Below are 6,711 nucleotides of genomic sequence, written 5' to 3' on the forward strand. Positions count from 1 at the left end.
TTGAATTTCAGCTATGTTGTTAGATGCTACTGCTAGAAGATTGGATAACTTTGCTAACAAATTTCCTTGATTATCATGTATAGTGTCTCCACACCCAACTATACCTAGATTGTCTCTTGATGCCCCTTCAAAGTTTAATTTAAGCCAACCTTCTTGAGGGGGAGTCCATTTACAATTTTCTCTATTAGTTTCTCTTTCTTTACCCCATTTTTGTACCAAATTTAGGACTTTAAGCCCAAACCATTCTTTCTTGATTTGTTCATCCCACTAAGAAAAGCATCCTTCAAATTATTTTTTAGTTTAATACCCTATAGTTCATTACTTCTACTATGATTTCTTCCATTTATTAATAAGAACATGAATTTTCATCCTCATTCCTTGAAATAATATTTTCTTTCTTTCTTTCCATAATTCCCAAGCCACTATTAAGGGTGCTATTTTCTAAATGATATTATACAAAAATTAATTATGGATTGGGCCATGTTTTAAGGAATTTAGTGAATTGTTAGTGAATTATTGGATTCATTATTAGTGTGGTTGTGCTATGGATATTTTTCTTTTCTTACAATAGACTTATGCAATGTTGTAAATGGGTTATTTAAATGAAGTTAATGAGATTCTTGATTATGTGATTATGTGTACTTGTTGCTTCGGCTATGGTATATTGTGCATCTACATTTAATGTTTTTTTTTTACTATACATGAATTTATATTCATGGTAGTGCCATAAATTTAGTGACTTGCTCATTCATACTAAGCCAATATCGTCCATGTATGGGCGACACATCTATTCTAATGATATTATTGATCCTTCAATAATTGATAAATTCATATTCATTATGCATTTTTTGTTTCAACCCATGAGTATGTATATGCATTTAGAATTTCATGGTTATCACATTAAATAATATTTTATTGCAAGTTTAATTACTAAAGGGAAAATTTTATTTATTTTTACTTCATTTTAATTATCGATTGACTTGTTGTGGTTGAATTCCAAGCAATTAGAATTGCTAGATTTATTTGGGAAAAGGGGCCAATTATTTTTTAATGTATTCTAATAACCTAATTTATGGGTCACTTTGGAAAAGTACTTAGATTACCAAATTAAAATTTTATTGCTCACTTTGACTTTATCATTTCATGTTTTGAGAGCAAAATTGGTCAAAGCCTATTGTGGCATTTTATTGATTTCTTTCTTGGGTGAAATTGGCTCAATGGATCATCAGAAGGTTAGTCTCATTGGATTTGTAGAAAGAAAATTTTACTTTGCTGAGCATTTCATCGCATTTAGTGTATCTGTTATTTTCTAGTTGTAATTCTTGTTTTGGCCTTTTCATTGCAAGGTCATTTTGTTTTGTTGTTGTCACTTTATTTTAGCTTTTGGTTTTTATTTCTATTTGGTTGAAGGATGATAACTAGTGTTCCACATTTTTTCTTCCTTCAATTCAACTTGGTTGGATGGGAATGAAAAAATATGTATTTTATGTGATTCAATCAATGTTTTAGTGAAGTGATGCTACAAAAAAATTTATATGAGTCTGTAGCTCATATTTTATTTGAGATTTTGGTTTTGATCCCATTTGGAAAGTTGGTTTTTAATTTCATCTAATTTGTAGAACTTTGATTTTAGAGTGATTTTTATATTTCCTTATTTTGAATGCCACCTATATTTTATGGGTATTTCTTGGCACATGTTTTGATTTTGGATTCAGAGTGTATTCTAGGATTCCAATCCAACTATGATTTTACTTTGTGCGCATTGGGATTCATGTTGAATCCATACTCTTGACAATATGCCTAGTTGAGTGAATGTTACAGTTAGTATTTTTTTGGCATTTCTCATCCAACTATTGTTTTGGTTCTTTGGATTTTGTGATCTTTGTTGTGCCCATACATGAGAACATACACTTGCATATAGAATCTTGCGAGACCCAAAATCTTGAATATAGTTTGGTCAAGAGATATTTCATTTGGGGGTTGAGTTGGGAATTTTCATTGCCTACAAGAACTCATCATGTAATCAACATGGGTATGTAGGGTAGATATCTGTAGTAACTTCTCTCATGTACCCTATCTTGCAAGTGATTGACAAGGTAATATGAAGAGGTTTTAACAAATGATAATTAAATTTAACTAATGGATAATAAAACTTAATAATAAGATAAGTGAACAACTACACATCTTTGAGTGTCTTGAGGGAGCTGGTAGAAGGGCATGTGTGATGGTATTGTGAAGGAGTTGAGTACCATATCATTTGTGATAGCCTTTGGTATAGTTGAGTTCCACAACATATACAACTTGGGCATGTCAATGCAAAGTGATTATATAGTCCACTAGAGTCCCTACATAGTTATCCCACAAAGTGTTTGAGCAGTGACCTATTATACTACATTGTCCTCATGATCACGATGTTGTGTTTGTGTTCTTCCTAGTGTGAGTGTTAGCCTTGGATGACGGTACTATGTGTTTGTGGTTGAGTCACTATCTCCATGAACACAACAGGAGTGGGTCTATCAATACCACATGGTGGAGAGGTTGTTACAAGCTAGAGTTTCCATTGCACCAAAAGATTGACCTGTTAATGCTTGATACAACCACTAGACTTATAGAACACAAGTGGTGGTTAAACCATTTCACAAATCTTGAAGGAGAAGGCTGGTGGTTAGTCCAACAATTCCCCCCTCAGCATTAGTCGAGGAGATTTGAACCTGTGACCAAGCTCTGATACCACTTGTTACAAGCTAGATTTGTTGTTGCACCAAAAGATTGACCTATTAATGCTTGATATAACCACTATACTTATGGAACACATGAGGTGGTTAAACCATGTCATGAATCTTGAAGGGGAAGGTTGGTGGTTATTCCAATAGAGGTATAGCTACCTATATCACTGCTATGGACCAATGTACAAAGATAGTCCACTTCCAATTTAGGGTCATAATTTGATGCTTCACTTGGATTCTTTGGGTATCCAATATATATTTCCCTATGATATATATTATTCTTTGATACTTTGATATCAAATTTAGATGATGTAGCTTATGGCTATTATATTTTCCTCAATTGTAATGTTGTATATATTGGATTAGAGTAGAGTTGTATTGTATGGATTAGTATATTTATTTTTATTGATTTTAAGGATGTTATCAAGTTCTCATTCTTTTTATACATGGATCTATTACTCCCTATTATTGAGGCTCTAACCTTAGTATAGATTAGAGTTAACATTTTGCACTTAGTTTGGGTTTTGGAGTGAACTTGGGTCACCATCTTGTACAATAAAATGATAAAAGAGTTTCATCACTTGTAGACCTAAGTTTTATTGCATGGTTTAGGGAATTATTATTCCCAATTTTATTATTCCAACATATGATAATTAAGGATCATATTGTATAGTAAGAAAATTTCATCACATGGATTTATGAGTTTCATTACATGGTGGCATTTTGAGAATTATCTTATCCCAAACAATGGATTTTTCAACATGTTCAAAGTCTACATTCATGTGTTTTAGATACCTTTTTGGGAGTTGTATCTTCCTAATTTGAAATAGTCTTCCTATCAAATGCTTTTTGGTTGTGATCTTGCATCATTGTTGCATCTAAAATCAGTTAATGAACTTGCATGGCTTATTCGCCTAGGAAACTATGTTTGGGCTTTAAAATGAATATTATAAATAATGACAACTTATTTTTTGGAATTAAAATTGTATTCTTAATTCATATAGTTGGAATTGAACACATTAGTAATTAGTAACACTTGGAAATCTTTGGTGGCTTTGAATTCTCAATCTTTCATTGTGATCTTTGTGTGATTACATGCACGGTGTATCTTATTCTTATAAAAATAAATCTTAGCCTATAAATAGTTGGATCTACAATTAAAAAAATTATTATGTTGTCATTGATGTCAAAACTTACTAGTAAGACATTTTATAACGTAGTAGAATGCCATATCAGTTGATTGATGAAGAGGATTTGAAAAGAAAGATATCAAGATGAACTAGTGAAGTGGTTGAATAATGAGGAGTAAATATGATAAAATTACAATGGGAAATTGATCATTTGGTATTTCACAAGATAATGTGTTGTTTAATCATAGTATTAAGTAGAGAAGAAAGGTGAGTTTAAGTAAAGCATAGATGATCAATGGAAGATAAGATGTTAAGTTATCACAAGCTTCACCGAGTAACATGTTATTGTTGAGTAGAAGATTAAGGAACTTAAACATTTCCAAGAAGAACAATATTGTTAGAAATTTGTTTAGCACTCCCCTCAAGATTTGTGACAAGGGATTAACCACCTCCTATGTACTATAAGTTGAGTGGCTATATTGGGCATTAATAGATCAATCTTTTGGTGAATTGACAACCCCACTCTAACAAGTGGTATCAGAGCTTGGTCACATATTTGAGTCTGCAGACCCTCGAGTAATGCTAAGGGGGAGATTGTTGAAAAATTTTTCAGCACTCCCCTCAAGATTTGTGACAAGGGCTTAACTGCCTCCTATGTACTATAGGTTGAGTGGTTGTATTAGGCATTGATAGATCAGTCTTTTGGTCCAATGGAAACCCCACTCTAACAAATGTTGGCTAAGTGATGGTAAAGACCAAGTGTAGTGAAGACTGAGTAGAATAGTACAAGCCAAACTACCTAGCAATGACCTAGATTGAGGAACATAATGATGACTAAGTGTTAACATTTTAATAGTTTGTAAAATAAAATAAAATTTGAGATCAACATAGTTAAACTTATGGATCAATGAAAGAATATTGGAGACAAGAATTAATGATCTGGAACATTTGAAGAATGAATTGAGAAATCCTAGGAGTGGATTCAAGAAGAAGTTTTGAGAAGTTTATAGGAAACATGAAGGAAGGGAAATGATGGAAAATTTAATGAATCTGATAAAACCCTATGATCGACAACTATGTTTAAGTGGAAAAAGATCAAATCCCTATTAAACGAGGCACAAGAACTATTCTTCTTTTGGGATGTTGAGTTGGCTCACAAATTTGTAGAGAGAAAGAGAAGAACAAAGTTATAGAGGAAAAGTGAGAAGTGTCTATAAGAGTGATTTCTTGAAGTGTTTCCAAACATATCAAAGATGGAGAATGTGATGTAGTCCACTAAATAAATCAGGAATGAGCCCAATTGCGATATGAACAAGTAAAGTGAGTTTTATCTTATTTGATCAACCTAGCTATGACTTTCTAACCTTTGTGGTAGTCAAAATCCTTTAATCAAGATTGATCTGATAGTCATTCGTAAATTCTTTTATCAAGGTGAGATTCTAATGGGACATTCTAAAGTCATCTAAAAAAGCCACTACTAACCGGGTGATTAAATCCTTTAATAGGGTCACACCTAGTAGTGTATTTTGTAACCTTTAATAGGGTTGAATCTTAACCAAGATCACTTAAAAAGAGTGAAAAAGTGCTAGCATATTACTTGGTGGTGTATGCGTGAATATGCGGCCTCTTCTAACACACACACTTCAACACGATCATTGTATGTGGATTCATCCCAGAATGAACATTGGATTGTTCATCCAAAAATCAGCCAGCAAGATGACCTGTTGCCTTCTATCTAAAGGGAATTTCTTGCTAGATACTCTCAGATTTGAGGTGTTAAGCAACTAGACATTCTACGAACAAAGGATTTGAAATAAAATGTGACTAATCTATATGAGAATGTCGATTAATTTAGAATGGAGTATGCACATTTAATCTAAAAACATGTAAAAGAAAGCTATGCTAAAATGTATGCATATTATGCTAAATGAGATTAAGCTAGAAAATGAATATCTTATGAAAGTAAGGAGCTCAAATGAATACACAATCCAGCAACAATTCGATGCAAATTCTCATTCAACCTCTCCCAAAATAAAGAGATGAGGGTCTCTTAAATAGACTTTCCTGGAATCCATCAATGGTTGAGATTGATTTCAATCAACAGTCAGGATTGAAGATGAAGTTTGGTCATAAAGGAAGATTCCCAAATTAAAGGGAGTTGACTGATTTAATTTGAGTAGAATAAGGAGTTAACTGATTTAATTTGAGTAGAATAAGGAGTTAACAAATTTAATTCCTTTTTTTATCAACAGTGAACTGGGAATTTCCTTTTTTGAACTGAAGAGAGATTTTGGTGAGATATTTAATTTAATAAAATGAGATATGCTCTCATAATTACCTTTTTCATTTAATTAAATAATTATATTTAATTAATTAGAGACACTTTTCTTATTTAATTAAATAACTTCATTTAATTAATTAGGAATGACTTCCCATTTAATTAAATAACTTTGTTTAATTAATTAGAAATAAGTTCTCCATTTAATTAAATAATTTCATTTAATTAATTAAAATAGGCATATTTATTAAATCGAATAAATTTAATTCCATAGTACATTAGCCTTAAGATATAACTTAATTTAATTAAAGTATAAATACTTAGTAATTAAATTAAATATTAATCAATAGGTTTAATGTGACTAATATGAGTAAATACTATAGGAATTAAATAATAAGCATGATGAATGCAGATTAGGGTTTTCTGCATCTGACAATTAAGTCAAGTAGCGAGTAGCTAAATAAGATTTTTCCTAGTGGAATAGGACTTTAGGATTGGTCAAAAATAGACCAAAATTGGTTGAGATGGCAATGAGCCAATTTTGCGGTATTACGTTTTTCCCCTCTTTGAATGAATG

Source organism: Cupressus sempervirens, chromosome 9 (genome assembly GCF_028749045.1).
Source record: "Cupressus sempervirens isolate cs-2001-9-10 chromosome 9, ASM2874904v1, whole genome shotgun sequence".
Classification (NCBI taxonomy): domain Eukaryota; kingdom Viridiplantae; phylum Streptophyta; class Pinopsida; order Cupressales; family Cupressaceae; genus Cupressus; species Cupressus sempervirens.